Raw genomic sequence first — 19,229 nt, forward strand, 5'->3', positions numbered from 1 at the left:
TCTTGAAACGACCCCCTCTTCATTAGATTGCTGCGATTCCACCATTGAAGGGACATATGTGTTTGGCGGTCCATCAACACTTTATCTTGAAGTTGACCGTGTGCCTGTGACCATTGTTGTGAGAGGCACTGTTGTAAGGGCCTCATGTTTAGTCTTGCATGTGGGACTATAGCTATGCAAGATGCCATCATTCCTGGAATCTTCATGATAAATCTCACAGTGTATTGTTGATTTGGCTGTATGAATGGTGTGAGATTTTGGAAATCCTGTATTCTTTGTATATTTGGATAAGCTAGAGCTTGTTGAGTATTTAGGATAGCACCTAGGTAAGGTTGTACCTGTGCTGGTTGAAGGTGTGAGTTTTGGTAATTTAGAGGGAACCCTAGGATGTGCAAGGTTTCTCTCACGTAATGAGTGTGTTGTTAGCATTGTGTAAAATTGCTTGATTTTATTAGCCAATCGTCTAGATATGAAAAGACATGGATGTGTTGTCTCCTTAAGTAGGCTGCTACTACTGCTAGACACTTTGTGAACACTCGTGGAGCTGTTGCTATGCCAAATGGCAAAACCTTGAACTGGTAGTGTTTTCCTGCTATGACAAACCTGAGGTATTTTTTGTGAGCTGGATGGATGGGTATGTGGAAATACGCATCTTTGAGGTCTAAAGCAGTCATGTAATCTTGTTTTTGTAGTCGTGGAATAACATCTTGCAGAGTTACCATGTGAAAATCTTCTGACAGAATGTATAGATTGAGGGGCCCGAAGTCCAAGATGGGCCCGAGGGTGATGTCTTTTTTGGGAATGAGGAAGTATAGTGAGTGTACTCCTGTTGTTGAGAATGTGGAACCAATTCTATCGCTTGTTTTAATAGTAGAAATTGTACCTCTTGTTGTAACAGAACGGTGTGTTCTGGGGACAACTTGTGATCTCGTGGTGGAATGTTTGGAGGGGTGGAGATTAATTCTAGGCAATAGCCATTGCGGATAATTGATAATACCCAATTGTCCGTGGTGATATTTTGCCAATGAGAGTGGAATTGCTGTAGTCTACCCCCACATGAGATGTGTGGAGTGGAAGGGAGGTAAGGACGTCAGGGTTTAGGTTGTGTTGTGGTCTGCTTAGAGGTTTGTAATGTACCTCTGTTCCTGAAATATTGTCCTCTATAGGATCCTCTAAACCTTGGTATTGGGTTTGTTGTCCCTGCTTTGTTTGGGAGGTGGAAGCATCTAAGGATTGTGGCTTAAAACCTCCTCTAAACTGTGGTCTGCGAAAGGGGCCTCTATATGGGTTGGTGTATAAAGCGCCCATTGCTTTTGCAGTATCTGAGTCCTTCCTCAGTTTCTCAATAGTGGTGTCTACTTCTGGGCCAAAGAGGTGCTTCTTGTCAAAAGGCATATTAAGTACTGCCTGCTGAATTTCTGGTTTAAGACCAGAGGAGCATAGCCATGCATGTCTTCTAATTGTGATGGCAGTATTTACACTCCTTGCAGCTGTATCAGCAGCATCGAGGGCAGACCTTATTTGATTATTGCTGATAGCTTGTCCCTCTTCCACCACTTGCTGTGCTCTTTTTTGATGCTCCCTTGGGAGATGCTGCATAAGATCTTGCATTTCGTCCCATTGGGCCCTGTCATACCTGGCTAGAAGTGCCTGAGAATTTGCAATTCTCCACTGATTTGCTGCTTGTGTGGCAATTCTTTTCCCAGCTGCATCAAACTTTCTACTCTCCTTATCAGGAGGCGGTGCGTCTCCTGATGACTGTCTGTTTGCCCTTTTCCTTGTCACACTGACTACTCCTGAGTCTGGAGGGACCTGGTGAGTGATGTAATCTGGGTCACTAGGGGCAGGCTTATACTTTTCATCAATTCGAGGGGTGATAATTCTAGCTTTGACAGGTTCATTAAAAATGTAGTCTGCATGTTTAACCATTACTGGTAACACTGGGAGACACTGGTATCTGGATTGAGTAGAAGACAGTGTATTAAATAAAAAGTCTTCTAATGGCTCAGAAGAACAAGTTACTTACCTTCGGTAACGAGGTATCTGGTAGAGACTCTATCTAGCTGCAGATTCCTTACCTTAGAATTCCCTGGCGTCAGCTTCGAATCCGGAGTTTTTTGTGAGCAGTACCCTGCGCGCGCGCCGTCGGACGGCGTCGTTCGGATCCGCGTGCGTTGACCAGCTCCGCGTGCGTCGCCAGCGTCGTTGGAGTCGTCTATGACATCACGGTTGTCTATATAGACGCCGTCTCGGCGCGCGTACGTCAGTTCTTTTCCACAACTTCCCGCGCCAGAAGCACAGAGTCATGGAAGAACCAACCAATACACTTTTAACCTCTCTGACTGTTTGGAGAAAAACACTATCATGTCTGTAAGAAAGGCAAAAAGTTGCCAAAATGAAACATACATATATATATATATATATATATATATATATATATATATATACACATATAAACACATATGTACATGAGAAAAAATTCCCCAGAGCGGGGAGGCTTGGGTGGGTGTAAGGAATCTGCAGCTAGATAGAGTCTCTACCAGATACCTCGTTACCGAAGGTAAGTAACTTGTTCATCTGATAGAGACTTCTAGCTGCAGCTTCCTTACCTTAGAATAGATACCCAAGCTATAACCCATGGTGGTGGGTCTGAAGGAGATTATTATTTTTTTTTTTATACAAGGAAGTCCTGTAAGACAGAACGGGCAAAATGCCCCTCTCTCCTCACCTGACTGTCCAGGCAGTAGTGCTTCGCAAACGTGTGTAAGGAAGCCCACGTTGCGGCCTGACATATGTCCACCACCGGTACGCCACGTTCCAACGCAGTGGTAGCAGCTTTCCCCCTAGTGGAATGAGCTCTCAAGCCCTCGGGAGGCTGCTTCTTCGCCAAAGCGTAGCATATTTTTATACAGAGAACGACCCAGCGCGAAATGGATAGCTTCTGTACTGCCCGACCCTTCTTTGCACCAACGTACCCCACAAAGAGTTGGTCGTCCACCCGGAACTCTTTAGTGCGATCAAGGTAGAACGATAACGCTCTTTTTGGGTCCAGTCGATGGAGACGCTCCTCTTCCTTAGAGGGATGCGGTGGTGCAAAGAAGGTGGGCAGGGTGATATTTTGACCCAGATGGAAAGGGGTCACCACCTTGGGGAGGAAAGAGGCCCGAGTTCTCAACACCACCTTGTCAGGATATATCATGAGATAAGGAGGTTTATAAGATAAAGCCTGCAGCTCACTTACTCTCCTGGCAGATGTAATTGCCACCAAAAAGGCTGTCTTAATAGTGAGCAGCCGGAGAGGACAGTTAAGCAAAGGCTCGAAAGGAGCACACATAAGGAAGGTAAGAACCAGATTAAGATCCCACTGGGGCATAACGAAAGGCATAGGCGGAAACAGATGTACGAGCCCTTTCAAAAACCTCTGTACTATAGGTGATTTAAACAGAGATGGTTGATCAGGCAACTGAAGAAAAGCCGATAAGGAACCCTGCTGGGCAAGAGGCAAAATAAACAAAAGGATGTTAGACACAGAAGAAGAAAGAGGATCAATAGACCTCTCTGAACAATAAGAAACAAAACGTTTCCAACGGCAGGCGTAGATCGACTTAGTAGAGGGACGCCTGGCTGCCAGAATGACATCACAGACCTCGGGAGGGAGGTCATAAACCATCAACTGTCGCCGCTCAATCACCACGCATGAAGGCGCAGAGTTGACAGGTTCGGGTGGAGAACCTTCCCCTGCTGCTGCGACAGAAGATCCTCCCGAAGAGGCAGCCTGATTGGAGGACCGATGCTCATTTTGAGAAGCTCTGGATACCAAACTCTCCGTGCCCAATCCGGAGCCACAAGGATTACTTGGGCCCGGTCGTTCTTGATTTTCTTGAGAACTCTGGGCAGAAGTGGCATAGGCGGAAAGGCGTACAGGAGGCCTGAACTCTACTCGCGTCGAAAAGCGCCGCCTAGCGATAGCCCCCTTGGAAACTCCAACGCGCAAAACTGCTGACATTGCGCGTTCTCTGCGGAGGCGAACAGATCTAACCAAGGCTCTCCCCACTGCTGAAAGAGTCCTTGCGCCACCTCGGTATGGAGACACCATTCGTGATCCTCTAAGCATTTTCGGCTGAGTTCGTCTGCTCTGGCGTTCAGAGAACCTGCCAGGTGTTGAACCACCAGGGTCATGCCCTGCTGTTCCAGCCATGTCCAGAGACGTAAAGCCTCTTGACAAAGGGTCCACGACCCCACACCGCCCTGCTTGTTGCAGTACCACATTGCGGTAGTGTTGTCTGTGAACACCTGCACCACCTTCCCTTTCACAACAGGAAGAAATGCTTTTAATGCTAGCCGGATCACCCGAAGCTCCAACAAATTGATGTGGAGCCCGGATTCCGCCGGAGACCAGTGACCTCTGATCTCCACCTCCCCCAGATGGCCGCCCCATCCCAGAAGTGACGCATCTGTCACTAACGTTAGATCTGGTTGGGGAAGGGAGAGGGGTCTGCCCTTAACCCACTCGCAGTTCACTAACCACCACTGCAGATCTTCCGCAGTCCTCTCCGAGATCTGAACTACGTTGGTAAGATTTCCCTGATGCTGTGCCCATTGGAACTTCAGGTCCCACTGCAGAGCCCTCATGCGCCATCTGGCATGCTTGACCAACAGGATGCAGGAAGCCATGAGTCCCAGCAGCCTCAGAGTCTGTCTCACCGAGATCCAGGATAGAGGCCGAAACATCGGAATCATAACCTGAATATCCTGAACCCACTGATCGGGAGGATAAGCCCAATACTGCACTGTGTCCAGAACAGCTCCGATGAAAGAGAGCTTCTGAGAGGGAGTCAGGTGTGACTTCGGCACATTTATAGTGAACCCCAGCGAATGCAAGAGGTCTGCCGTCGCCTGGAGGTGGGTGACGAGAGCCTGGGGCGTAGGAGCCTTCAACAGCCAATTGTCCAGGTAGGGGAAGACTGAAATCCCTGACCTGCGCAAATGAGCTGCCACCACCGCCATCACCTTTGTGAACACCCGAGGGGCACTGGTGAGACCGAAAGGAAGCACGGTAAACTGAAAGTGCTCGTGGCCCACCTTGAACCGCAGGTAACACCTGTGGCTTGGCAGGATGGGAATATGGAAATACGCATCCTGCAAATACAACGCTACCATCCAGTCTCCTTGGTCTAGGGCAGACAAAACCTGAGCAAGAGTGAGCATCTTGAATTTCTCCTTCTTGAGGAAGAGATTGACGTCCCTTAAATCCAAAATAGGGCAAAGGCCTTTTTTCTTTTTGGGAATCAGAAAGTAGCGGGAATAACAACCACTGCCTACTTCTGATATCGGGACTCTTTCTATGGCTCCCCTGGCCAAAAGAGCCGAAACTTCCTCGAGGAGCAAAGCTAAATGGTCCTCCATCAGCCATTCCTTTGTCGGAGGGATAGAAGGAGGGAAAGACTGGAAGGGAAGGGAGTAGCTCTTCCGTATGATCTGCAGGACCCACTTGTCCGTGGTGATGGAAAGCCAGTGAGGGAGATGAAAACGAATCCTCCCTCCAACTGGACGGACGTGATCCCGCAGAACCACACTAGGAGGGCTTGGGCGCAGTGGAGGGGGGCTTTGTGGCGGCCGACCTCTGGCCAGACCTTCTGGGTCTGATGGTACCACGACCACGTCCTCTTCCGGGATGCTGTGAAGCCTGAGGACGGTGGCTAAACTGTGGCTGGCGTGGTACCACGCCCCTCCCGAAGCCTCGGAAGGGACGAAAAACAGACTGCTGTCTTGCCGGCGTTGAAAGGCCCAAGGATCTGGCCGTGGCTCGAGAATCTTTGAACCTCTCAAGTGCGGAGTCTGCCTTTTCGCCAAAAAGGCGAGAGCCATCAAAGGGCATCTCCATCAAGCTGGACTGAACATCCCCTGAAAAACCAGTGGAACGTAGCCAGGCGTGGCGACGAAGGGCCACTGACGATGAAATCGCTCTGCCCAGCGAGTCGGTCGTATCCAAGCCACACCGGATTGTAAACTTGGCTGCATCTCTCCCATCCTTTACAGCCTGGGTGAGAGTGTCCCGCACGCCCTCCGGGACCTGGGGCAGCACTTGCGCCACCGTATCCCATAAAGTATGGGAATAACGGCCCAATGGGCAAGAGGTGTTTACAGACCTCAATGCCAGGCTGGAGGAAGAAAACATCTTCTTCCCAAGCTGATCCAGCCTCTTGGATTCCCTATCCGGGGGAGCGGAAGGGAAGGAACCACGTGAAGTAGAGGCTTGGACAACCAAGCTCTCAGGAGTGGGGTGTTGTGTTAGGAAACTAGGGTCGCTGGGAGCGGGTCTATGGCGGCGACCGACCGTCCTATTCACAGGAGCCCCTGTACTGGGTTTGGACCACGTACCCAGAAGGACGTCTGTAAGAGCCTCATTGAAGGGCAACAACGGTTCCGATGTTGACACCCCCGGATGAAGCACTTCTGTCAGGATATTTGTCCTGACTGGCACCGTAGGCAAATCTAGGTCCAAGACCTCAGCTGCCCTACGCACCACCATAGAGAAAGAAGCCCCCTCCTACGTAGCCACATTAGGAGGGGAGAGTATACCAGTATCTGGAGATGTGTCCAGTCCACTGGCCTCCCCTAGATCCACATACCAGTCCTGTTGCAAACCTGATTCTAAAGGGTCCTCAGACCCCTCCCATTCCTCTCCTGCGTCTGGCTGTTCCAAATAATGCTCAGACAATGATCTGGGCCGAATCGGCTCCATCGAAGTCGTAGTCGACGTCGTACGACGTCGCTCCGGATCATCCGGAATAAGGATGGGACTGCCGCCGGTGAGTGCCGGTGGCGGAATCGTCGACGTCGGACCCGGCGACGAAGGAGGTCGACTGTGTGAAACCGGCGCCGGTCCGGATCCGTTATCGGATCCTGAGGTCCCCAACGGGGCCTGAAGACCCACCCGAGGGTACAGCCCGCTCAAAAACGAGACGCATGGCCTCGTAAAATTCTTTAATTTGAGCGGGGGTCGATCCGGTCCCCGGAAAGGGGGGAAGACGCGGAGTCGACCCTGACGATGGCTCCGCACAACCGCGCTCAGAACGTCGACGTTGCCTAGACGCCTCGTCGGTCGACGGGCGTGGCGAAGACGAAGTCCGCTTGGACTTCTTCTTCTTCTTGTGCCTCTTACCTTCCGATGACCTCGAGTGCGAGGAAGAGGACTTGGGGCTCTGGGAGCGGTGCCGCGACCTCCTCCTACTGCGGGACCGTGAGCTCCGCGGAGTCGCGCCGACCGAAGACGAATGTCGGGCCGCAAGAAGCTTAAGGGATCTCTCCCTCAAGGCCTTCGGCGCCATGGCCCGACAATCGGAGCACGAGGTGGAATCGTGGTCTTTGTCCAAGCACCAAAGACTAACTCGGTGCGGATCCGTCACCGACATGGTGCGATGACACGCACCACACGGCTTGAATCCTGTCTTTCTCGAAGACATGACTCCAAACAGTCAAAAAAGCATCGACAAACCGTCGAAGCAGGGTAGCTCTTTCCGAAACTGCACTTAACCGGCGCGGAAGGAAAAGAACTGAAGTACACGCGCCGAGACGGCATCTATATAGACAACCGTGACGTCATAGACGACTCCAACGACGCTGGCGACGCACGCGGAGCTGGTCGACGCACGCGGATCCGAACGACGCCGTCCGACGGCGCACGCGCAGGGTACTGCTCACAAAAAACTCCGGATTCGAAGCTGACGCCAGGGAATTCTAAGGTAAGGAAGCTGCAGCTAGAAGTCTCTATCAGATTGCGTGGCTAATCCATGATAATCTTCTGCCCTAGATATTCCTTGGGTGTATGCAGTGGTGTTTTCTGGAAGAGAAGGTTTTGATGGATAAATGTCTGGATCATTGTCCGGGATGGGATCAGTGTCATAGAGGTGCCATGGGTCTGCTGTATCTCCATGTGAGTATAAAGAATGTGTTGGAGAAGGCAGTGGTGGTGGGCTATTCTGAGGTGAGAAAGAGAGTTGTGGAGATTGAGGAGGCGAAGTATGGAGAGGTAGTGGCTTCTCCTTTTGTTTTTGCACCTTTGCTGGTGGTTGCACAGAGTCTAATTCCTCTTGGAAAGCCAGCTTTCTTTTGGTTTTTAAAGGAGGTGCAGAAATGATGATTGTTCCTGTCTCCTTAGGAATATGGATTCTGGACTGTCTCTCATCCATAACCTGTAATATTGGTTCAATCTCAGTGTCTTCTTCAGAAATCTTATGAGATTCCGTGATTGGTTTTGCAATCTGTTTTAATTTTTTGGAAAGTCCTTGTTCGTCTGTACATGAGGATTTTTTTCGGCTCCGAGGTGTGTTATCTTTTTCGGTCCCTAAAAAGTAGTCGCATGTCTCGGCTTCGAAGCCAACTGCTGAATTTTCGACTCCGAGGAATGGGGCCTTTTACTGGAGTCTGAAGTGGTGCTTTTAATGGATTTGCTCGACTCCGAGGTGGACGGAGGAGTGGCTTTTTTTGGCACCGACCCTGAAGACGGTCGCCAGCAGTCTTTTTTTGGATCGAACCATGGCCTTGCGGCAGTGGTGTACCCAAGGCCTTTGAATGTTTTTTCTGCAAGGGTGTAGGGGCAGACGTACTCACATGCTGGCCAGATGTGATGGGTCTGCTGTCTTCCGATTCCTGTTCGGAGTCTGTGTCTCGGATGGAGACTGCTGTCTGCGCCTGCTCGTCCTCCATGACGTCAAAATGTTCACTGCTTTTCAACGCCATTTCGAATCTTCGGGCTCTGCAATCTCTCAGGGTCTTCTTTGATCGAAATGATCGACAGGATTCACAATCTTCCTCCCGATGGTCTGGAGAATGGCACAAATTACAAACCAAGTGTTGGTCAGTATAGGGCTACTTAACGTGGCACCGAGGGCAGAATTGGAATGGAGTTTGATCCATTAGGATTTCCACGCGGTAGGCCCGAACAGGCCTGAGTTGGGCACATGCGCACCAAAGGGCGAAATGAAGGTTCGGACTGTACTACCAGTTGGATGCTAGATGGGTAACGTGATCAAAAAAATACCAACGAATAAGAAGGTTTTCTGAGGTTTTCAAAATCCAAATCTCGGAGCAAGAGGAAACACGTCCGAACCCAACTGCGCAAAGAAAACAATCTAACAATGGAGTCGATGTGCACTGAAACCGAGAGGAGGAATCACTCGATGTAGTGACTCCGAAAAGACTTCTTCGAGGAAAAACAACTTGTAACACTCCAAGCCCAACACTAGATGTCGGAAGAGCTATGCATAGCATGTGTACCTGCAGCTACACATGCCATTAAACATAATATCACAATACAATACATATACATAGTTCAAATCCCCTACTTAGGCACTGGTGTTTCCTAGTGAATGTGCTACACGACACAGCTTTCTGAACAGAAATCCATGATGCTATTGTTGAATATTTTGCCATAAACAAAGGAACCATACAGATGCACTCACCCTATGGGAGGCCTCCAAGACCTACATACATGGTGTATCTATCGTCAAACATGCCGGGGTACTTCAGCATATTCAAAAGGACCTTGTCAAGGTCGAAGAGAAGCTCCACGAAGAACACAGGGCCAGTGCATCAACAGCAGACTCTACGTGTTCAGTCGACACTCTTACAGGAGTTTTGGGACATGGCTACCCATGAAGTCTCTTATTTGGGTAAAGATGTCACAGCATGCAAATATGGTGAAGGAGAGAGACCGGGCTGCACTTTGGACCATCCTCTCCAGCCTCCCTACCACGCTATGTGACCCAGTTTGCAGCGCTCAGATGACATGGTCACTACAGATGGAGCCACCATCATGGCAGATTTTACAATGTATTACCAGTCACTTTACACTTTACGTCCTGGTGCTGGCGAGACAGCACTAGCAGACTACCTATCTGAGATAGTTATTGTGTGGCTTGAGCCTGGACAACAGCGTTTTCTTGCTGCACCTACTACTTGTGAAGAAATATCACAAGCCACTGAAGCACTGAGTGGCTCCAAGGCTCCCGGCCTGGATCGGTTCACAGGAGACTTTTATAAAACATATAAAACTATTTTGGCCCTGCATTTACTGGATGTTACGCTGAGTCCCTTGAACTTGACACACTTTCCCCCATGTTGCGTGAAGCAATGATTACTCTACTACTTAAGCCTAACAAATCACCCCAAATGTGCAACTCCTACAGACCTCTGTTTTTTTTAAACCATGACAATAAAGGTTTAGCTAAAGTATTGACCGCTCGCCTTTCTTTACTATTGGATCAAATAGTATCACCCATGCAATCTGGCTTTATCCTCCACCATTCTACATCCATTAACCTCACAACACTTTCCACAGTCCTCAATCATATTTCACCCACCACTCCAGCAGTGGTGGCCCTACTGGATGCAGAAAAGCCATTTTATTCACTCGAATGGTCCTTTCTCTGTGCAACACTTTAGAAGTTAGGTATCCCCAGTGGCTTTCGTCGCCTCATCATGTTATTACTAAAAAACCCTATGACAGGCCTGCGGTTAAATAATGCCCTTTCCAAATCCTTTCATTTAACTCGCAGCACTCAATAAGGTTGCCCACTCTCCCTCCTCCTATTCATCATAGCTATGGACCCACTAGTCTGACACCTACAGTAGCGGCATCTTCAACAGGGCCTCAGCTTCCCTCATGGGACAGTGTTAGCATCCCTCTATGTTGATTACACCTTGTTTTTTGTTCACAAACTCGCCATTAACTTTCCCCCTCTCATACATGAGGTGCAGCGCTTTGGGGCTTTGGGATATTCTCTGGCCTGAGAATCAACTGGAGCAAATATGACCTGTTCCCACTTACTGATGTCACTACACCCTGTAATTTAGAATTTCCCCTGCAGTGGTGTATGGAGTACTCCAAATAACTGTGCATACATATTCCCAGAAACTGCTTGGAGGTGATCTAACATGACTATGGCCTTGCAGTTGCCAGACTCGAGGCGCAGATTGACTGATGGGTCAAAATGCTACCAAACATTGCGGGGCATATAGGTATTACAAAAATGGTGATACTATCAAGTTTTCTGTACTTCTTCCTGAACATCCCTATCACGCTACCCACCACTTTCATCACCACACTGCAGGGATGACTCATACGTTTAGTGTGGGCTGGCTGACGCCCACGCATACGCTAGGATGTACTCGGACTATCCTTTGAACATAGGGGCTTGGTGTTCCTGATCTTCAACCATTTCCCTAGTGGCCCAGGCTCATTATGCATATTACTGCTATCATCCCCATGCCAGACTTTCGTTCCTTAAACCTGAAAGATCACAAGCGGCACCCAACCCCCTTTCCGTCATCCTACTACGTGGTATGACCCGCAACCCCCTGGAAATACAAACCCTGGCTTTCATTAGCTGGGACTGGATCAAGCTCCTACGATACTTAGGTAGAGATGGTCTCTACTCCCATCGTATTTCTCTACTAAATAACCCATAGCTTCCACGTACGCAAGAGCTTCTGGTAGAGTGCTCCTTAAGCGCTCATGGTTTGCGCACCACTGACAATTTGTTTATTAACGGTACACCTAAATCAAGCTCCCCCCTGATGGAAGAGGGTGGCCCGACGCTCATGGACAGGTTTATATTCCTTCGTCTACACTGCAAGCTTTGTAAAGTTCTGCCCACCTATCCAGAGGAACCCCAGGACTCCCCCCCACTTACACTGGTAACATCCTCTTCATCTCTTTACGATATTATTTCCACACTATATCACACCTCATTGCAAATGAGACCCACTGACACATGGTGAGCTAAAACCTCCTGGGGACACACCCTAGGCCTCTCCATCCCCGAAACACCTGGTACTAATGCTGTACACAAAACAAGCTTATCTCAGGCAATCATCGTCAAACTGTTGCATTTTAAATACCTACATTAGGCATATACGACCCCTAAAGCCCTGGCTATGCTAGACCTCACTGGGTCCCATTGCTGCCCAAAATGCCAGGCGGAGGAGACAGATTTCCTCCATCTCTCCTAGACTTGTGCTGTGATTGCCTCTTACTGGGAGGATATCTATGCTAAAATGTCTCTTATGCTTGACCCGCTTCTTACCCCAGAACCCCTATTGGCATATGGTAAACCATTGCCTCGCAGTCTGCGACGCTACACTGCTACTGCATTGCTGCTGGCCAGGTGACAAGTCTTAGTACATTGGGGCAGTGGCAACCCCCCTATGGTGTCAGCTTGACTGAAGGACTTAACATATTACAATATCACCTCCGAAATATATGCCTCTATGCAACCACATACTTCCAGACTCAAGGAAATTTGAAACCGTTTTAAGACTATTTATTACCCCATGATCATAATGCAGTGCAAGAAGAGATGGGCTGATAGTTGGAACCCTCAATTTGCATTTGAATAATTACTTTTACGGTCATATTGAATACCTTTCTCATGACATATTGCCTTATTGCTGTTGCATAATTTCATTGGGCTGATTTCTGTAAATGATTTTCTTCTCTATACTCGCTACCTTTTCTTGTCTACTTGCTCTCCTCCTTTAAATGTTTTTTTCATGACCACCCCTATTGGTGCATGATGCAGAGTGCCCCTTCTTCCTATTCGTCAAGTTTTCTGTACTTGGTAAAAACTGCTAAAGTAAAAAAAAAAAAATATGTCAAAGTGTCAAATTTGTTGAATTTGCCTGTGCTTGTTCACGGTTGAGTGAAACGTCTTGATCTACTGTTTCTCGTAAATTCTATACCTCCGGAACCCTTCAGGGAATATTTTTCATTTTGGTGTCCATAAATTGATTAAAATATATCCTATTTTAATGAATTAGTGTTGGAATTCTTGAGTACTGAGTTTTTTTGTCTTCAATAGTTTTGTTGCTGCTTGTGCGCTTTACACTCGTTCCTTTGTGTAAGCCTGACTGCTCAGAGTTACAGCTACCCATAGTCGAGCTAAGGTTTAAAAATGAAACCTGATTAGTCCTGAAGGGATTGATAGTATATTACACTGTGAGGTCACAGCTACACCATATTATACACCCTATTTCCTCACAATAATGTGGCACAGGGATAGACAGAAGGATGGGGGTTAAATTGGGGGGAGGGAGGGGGGGGGAGGCGGGAGTGTGGAACCTGAAAGAAGGGAAGGGTGTAGCCTTTTTCTCTATTTGGAGGACCCACTGGTCTGAAATAATGGCATTCCAGGCTGACAGAAAGGAGGACACTTGCCCTTCCACAGGCTCCAGATGTGTTTGAGGAAGAGAACTAAGACTGCTTCCCCGGGGAGGAAGAGGAGGCCTCAGGGATGAATCCACAGCCCTTACACCTGCCTCCACCTTCAAATAGACAGACCAATGGGTTCTCTGATTGTTGAGTTTTCTGCTATTATAGTTGTTTTTGCAAAAGTAGAAACCCCTTCAAAAACTTCAAAACGACTAACGTGCCTGTAGTCTCTTTGGTGCTGCAGCTGTTGGAGACCCAGGGAGCAGGCTGTTGTCTAACTGGTCTTACACCTTTCCAGGGCTGAATTTGCTTTCTCTGCGAAAAAACGGGTGCTGTTGAACGTCTATGAGATCAGCTTGTAAGCCGCTGGAAAAGCCCTAAGCCAGGCATGAAGTCTGATGAAGACTGAGGTGCTGTAGGAAAGTGACTCTTTTGCCATGGTCACCCCCAAACGTTTTGCCAGGTTTCTGGTGTTATTTTGACTGAATTGGGTTCCTGCTAACCAGGTCCCCAGTGCCAGAGCTCTTTCACCAAAATTGCACAGTAGTTTTTCCCAATTGTCAAAACCTTTAGCACCCATTGTAAGTCCCTAATAAATGGCACCCCTGGTACACAGTTCCTGGGGTACTAAAAAGGGTACCCTAGGGCAGCAGCACAAATTATTCCACCATAAGTTACCCCTCACCAAGCACGTGACAGGCTGCCATGGCAGGCTGCGGGTCTTGGAGCAGACAAAAGTGAAAACACGAGATGGCACACAGCCTGTGTGCCATGCCCCCTAAAACTACATGCAGTATAAGTAAGTCACCCCTCTACCTAAGGTAGACCTAAGGCAGGGTGCATTATATTACATGAGGGCATATGTGCATGAGCAGATGTGCCCCTCCTACGTGTTTGTCGATTCTCAGACATAGTAAGTGACCAGGGAAGCCATTTTAAATACATGTGCTGGACATTGGTCACTATGAGTTCCCCAGCTACATGATTGCTTCATTGAAGATAGCAATGTTTGTTATCAAACATCTCATGTTGATAAATACAAACTGATGCCAGTGTGGGATTTACCAATACATGCACCCAGAGGGCACCATAGCGGAGCTTCCTGAAAACCGACTAACTACTGGTGTGTTTACTGACTGGTCCTGACCAGTTCAGCCACCCTGGCCATGTTTCTGACTCCCTAAGGTGAGAGTCAGAGCTCCTGAGGGCCAGAGACAAAAGCCTGCACTGGGCTGAGGCGTTAGCACTTCACCCAGGCAGGATGGATATTTTAGGGCGAGAAGCTTCAAAGGTCTAGGTGCCTTTGTAATCCCACTCAGGTCTCTTAGAAGATGGAAATGACCAAAAACCCTGTCCTGACCCCACTTTTCGCAGCAGACCAGGTGGAAAAATTAGGCAGATTTAGAGGTGTGCCCACTTCATGCCAGTCATATTCTCAAGGTGGACAAGCTGAAGTGGACAACACTTTTAAATTCCTTCATCTTTGTTTGGAAGGAATTGGGCCACTAGTGTTATGGTTATGCGCACTTCACAGCAGAAGAGGTCATAGAAAGGGTGTAGCCACCCTAATGGTGGGCAACACATTGGCTGCCACCTGGCACTCCCTGTAATGCCCCTAATCTGAGTATTTAGGTGGCACCCCTGAACCTTAGAACTCATATCCTGATGACCTAAGAAGAAAAAGACAAAGAAAAGACGTACTCACAGAAGAGGGAAAGAAGGAGCATCTAACCTGGTACCAACCCCGCCAGCCTGTCTGCACTCCTAAATGCACTCTGCATCAGAAAATGCCTCATCCTGCAGCTGGACCTCCAGTAACCTGGGAGGACTGCCTGCCTTCGAAAAACTCAAGTCTGCCGTGAGCAGCAGACCTGCTCTCCAGCCAACTCTAAGGAAAGAACTCTGTAGCCTCCAGAACCGCAAAGACCAGTCACCTGAAGACACCACTGCACCCGCAGTTGTTGACCTGAGTGGGAGTGGACCTCTGGTGCCAGCAAAGTCCCCCGGCTGTCCAGAGTCCGAGTCCATTGTGTTTTCTCCCCTCCAGGACTCCCTGAATTCACCTGTAATCTCTGCGCATAGGACCCCTCGCCTGCGGCCTCTGTGATGAAAGAAATATGGCACCTAAAGCAACCACTGCACCTATTGCCGCCGGCTCGAGTTGAAGTGGACCCTTAATTACAACGACATCACCCAGCTCTCCTGAGCTCCAGTCCACTGTGGTCCCACCCCTCCTGGACTCCACGACAATGCCTGCAACCTCAGGCCACTAGGCCCTCCAACTACGAGTGCTCCTGGACTAGGAAACCCAATGCCAAAGGACACTCCTGCAGCTGTACCCCCAGAGCTTTCGAGAAGAAGATCAAAGGTGCACCTACACCCCCGGGCACGCCACCCCCACGTTTCTGACCAAACTGTTGGTTGCCTCCAACTGCCCCCCTCCAGCCGGAGCCTGCAGCCTAAATCCACAGAGACCAATCCCCATTGAAGTACACTGGGCACCCGACAGGTACTACACCTGGCTGCCAGAGTGACCTGTTGGTGTGGTCCTAACCCTTGCCCAGTACTTATCTTAAGTCTACAAGATTGGTCCTGTGAGTCGTCAATAAGTGCTTGTTTGCTCACTGTGTTTTTCTCCCATTGTTTAACATTGAGGGCCTCTGAAATCGCACTGTCGATTTTTTAAACTAAAAAGTATTTATGCTGGAAAACGTACTTACCTTATAACGAAGTTCTTGGGTTCAAAGTATATATAAAAAGAAGTGTTAATTTAAATTTTCTAAATTGGTCTTGGAGTTATTCTTTGAGTGTGTCTCCTTTATTGTGTCTGTGACTACAACAAATGCTTAGCACTACCCTCTGATAAGCATAACTGCTTGCCCACACTACCACAAAATAGAGCTTTAGTCCTATCTACTTTTGCCTCTGCAAAACAACTGGGGATCCTATGGACTCTCTGCACGGTGTACTTCTTTGAGTGCACCATATAGAGAGCCAGCTTCCTACAGGCACCAATCACTCCTGCCATCAAAACTGCTGTCTCAAGGCCTGATTTGATCAAGTGTCTGTAAATATTCTGCCAATCATGCAATAATTCTTGAAAGTAAGCACGCATTTCTTCTAGGACATGAGGTGCAATCAACTGTGCCATGTCCCAGTAAGGTGTGGGTGTTGGGAGACAACAAGCAATTAGCATTTAATGATTTCAAGGCCATACTCTTAGCTTCTCACAAGCCTTAAGTCCCTTGGATTCACTATCCTGAAGAAACTATAAGGAACGTCCCTTGTAACTGTCCTAAAGAACAGAACGCTCGAGTCACTGAACTTTGAAGTGACGGGTGCACAGAAAGATATGAAGGGCCACCTGGAGCAGGACTGTATCTTCTAGCTATAAGTCAATTTACAGCCAGTGCAGGGGAAGGTTTCCTATACTGCTAATATAGGCTCCACCAAGCCCTCATTAAAAGGCAGTATGAGGGTAGCAGAAGCTCAGAAAGAACATTTATCTTTGTGTTCACCAAAGGGAGCTGAAGATCCAGGATTTCTACTGCTTTCCTAACTACTACATGTAAGGACACATTCTCTGGAATAGGGTGCCACACAAAATAGTTGGGTGCTGTGAGAAGGCAGGAGCTGGTGTCGGAGCAATGGGTCCATCAGCACGAACACTGGTAGGCCGGACAGAGGTAGAGAACCTAGAGGCATACCAGATAGGGTTGAGGCCCTGGCAAAGATGCTGCACATCATGTTGACGAACGCTGCCAGGTCAGGATCTTGCGTCTGGAAAACTGAGAATGAAACGCTGCCATGCCGGGATATCTGGCATTGCTGGAGCTGGCGCTGATGGGTCCAGTGGAGTCGGTTCGAGGGTTGGGTCTGGCTGTAGAACAGGCTCAGAGCCAGCAGGGTTCAAATGTTCCACTACCACCAACTCTGGCTCAGAGTATGAGGGAAAGAACCTGTGGGAGACCTCAAAGGGTCTTATCTCTATCATGCTTCATTTGCTTCCTGTGCTTCTTCCTTTAAGTCCAAGACGAATGTGAGGATTGAAATCTTGACTGTTGTCTGAAATGATGATGGCTTCTGTTATTTTGGGCTCTTGCCATAAACAGCGTGGCGTTGCATTCTTTGATGGCCACAGGCTTCATGATCTGACAGGAGTTACAGAAATGTGAATCTTGGTTTGAGTCCAACTGTGTGCGGGACAGTGATGGGCATCTGTTCCTAGAAATCTCTATATGGCCTGAAGCTCGATTGTTTGGTGGAAGACATGACCCTCTAGTAAACAATTTTTGTATTAGAAGTAACTCACCAGTCAGAGAGCGAGAGAGAGCACTCAGAATCCATGCTGAAGGTGCAGAAAAAAAGGAAGTGACGCTGTTTCACCAGGGTGTGCACTATATGGCGTGACATCACAGGATGCCACTTCCAGTGTCAGTAGTAAGCCAATACCCTCATCCGGCGACGTGAGAGCTTTTAAGTGTCTGGATCCAGTCTGATGCTCTGCTGGCATTTCAGGCTTCTTTGTGAACCAGGCCAAGGTATGCTAAATGATTGTCAGACTAGAGTTTTCAAAACCTCAATGTGGGCACAATTTCTGATACAACAACAGTGAATGTCACTGCTTTAACTCTCCTAACAGCATCTGGTCAACGTATTCATATTTGACCTTTCCACAGTGACACATACATTAATAAAAGTCTATTGGTGTGGGCTCAAGATAAGATGACATTACTATTTAACATGATCAAACTGAAATTTCTTTGAAAGATCAACATTGAGAACTCAGTGATGGGTCAGATATGTTTGCTGAACTGAAAGCCAAATTATGAACTTCTGCTTAAAAGGACTGTTCTAGAAAAAATGTAAGTGTCATGAAATTATATCTCGGAGGAGTACATTGGGCTATTCCCTTCATTCACATATCCAAACCCACAGCCGCTGCAGAAATGATGGAATGAAATGCAAATTTCTGTAGAAAGTGCATAATCATGGGTCTACAAAGCTCAGCAGTGACATTTGATCAAATGTGTGCTCGCCTTATCCAGAAGTGCCCAAAAAGTGCTGTTTGCATGTGAAAATGGCAGATTCTGATTCAAGGACATCTATGCCACAGATATAACTTTTTACAGTGAAGAAAAGGAAGTAATGTTGATTCTGCAGTCTTAAGTTCAGGCTTAGGAATCGGAATATGAGGCACTCAGAGAAGGCCCATACATTTGTTTTGGAAATCAGCATTTCAAATGTATGCACGAAGATTAATCAATAAAAAGGTATATGTTACAGAGTGCTGTACCTGAATAATATTTATAGTTACACTGGCCCAAACTGATTGTGTACTTTGTGTAACTCCGGGCCTATGTAGGTTACATAAGATATATAAGAAAAGCGGTATTTGAGTGAATAAGATAATTTTACATTACCAGCCACAGCTCATGACTGATCTTGATAATAATATTTATTATTTAGGAGTATTCTATGATGTTTAATGTAGCCCTGTGGTTACGTCAGAGACTGACAGAAAACACTGCTTTGAAGACTTCTGTTTCTAAGACTTTTCTCAGGTGTTGGTGATTAGGTTCTGTTCTCAGGATTCAAGGACCTACAGAGATATGGACGTCTAGTGACCTCAACGTTTTAGTTGTGTGAAGATGCGTAGCTGGTTAAGGTGCAGGTTGGCTAAGAAGAACATCCTGACTGGAGTATAATGAGGAGTCCATGTTTTGAAGACATTTAGGTCCTCTGTTTCAATAAGCCAGTGAAGTGCTGTTAGATGGTCTAGCATGGTCTCTTTTCCTAAACTGAGGCATTATTGGTCACCTGGTTTTGTCTCCTTCGTAGCTGGTCCATTAGCCTGCTCAGGAGCCCCATACAGATAACTCTGAAATTGTCTAGCCTGACCAATTCTAAGGCTCTTCTCAGCTCTACTCTTTGGTTGGTTAGAAATCGTGGGGATAGGTTTCTGAGTAAGGAAAGTCTGCTTTTGCTCCATTCAAAGAAAGTCAACTTACATTAA

At 47.7% G+C, this 19,229-nt stretch overlaps 1 protein-coding gene across 3 annotated transcripts in view; it reads right to left on the reverse strand.

The window, feature by feature from the left end:
- The window catches only part of VPS8 (VPS8 subunit of CORVET complex), a 1,496,959-nt gene that overhangs the window by 331,228 nt on the left and 1,146,502 nt on the right, over positions 1–19,229 (reverse strand). The window lies entirely within an intron of this gene.

The sequence above is a fragment of the Pleurodeles waltl genome, chromosome 3_1 (assembly GCF_031143425.1).
Source record: "Pleurodeles waltl isolate 20211129_DDA chromosome 3_1, aPleWal1.hap1.20221129, whole genome shotgun sequence".
NCBI lineage: Eukaryota > Metazoa > Chordata > Amphibia > Caudata > Salamandridae > Pleurodeles > Pleurodeles waltl.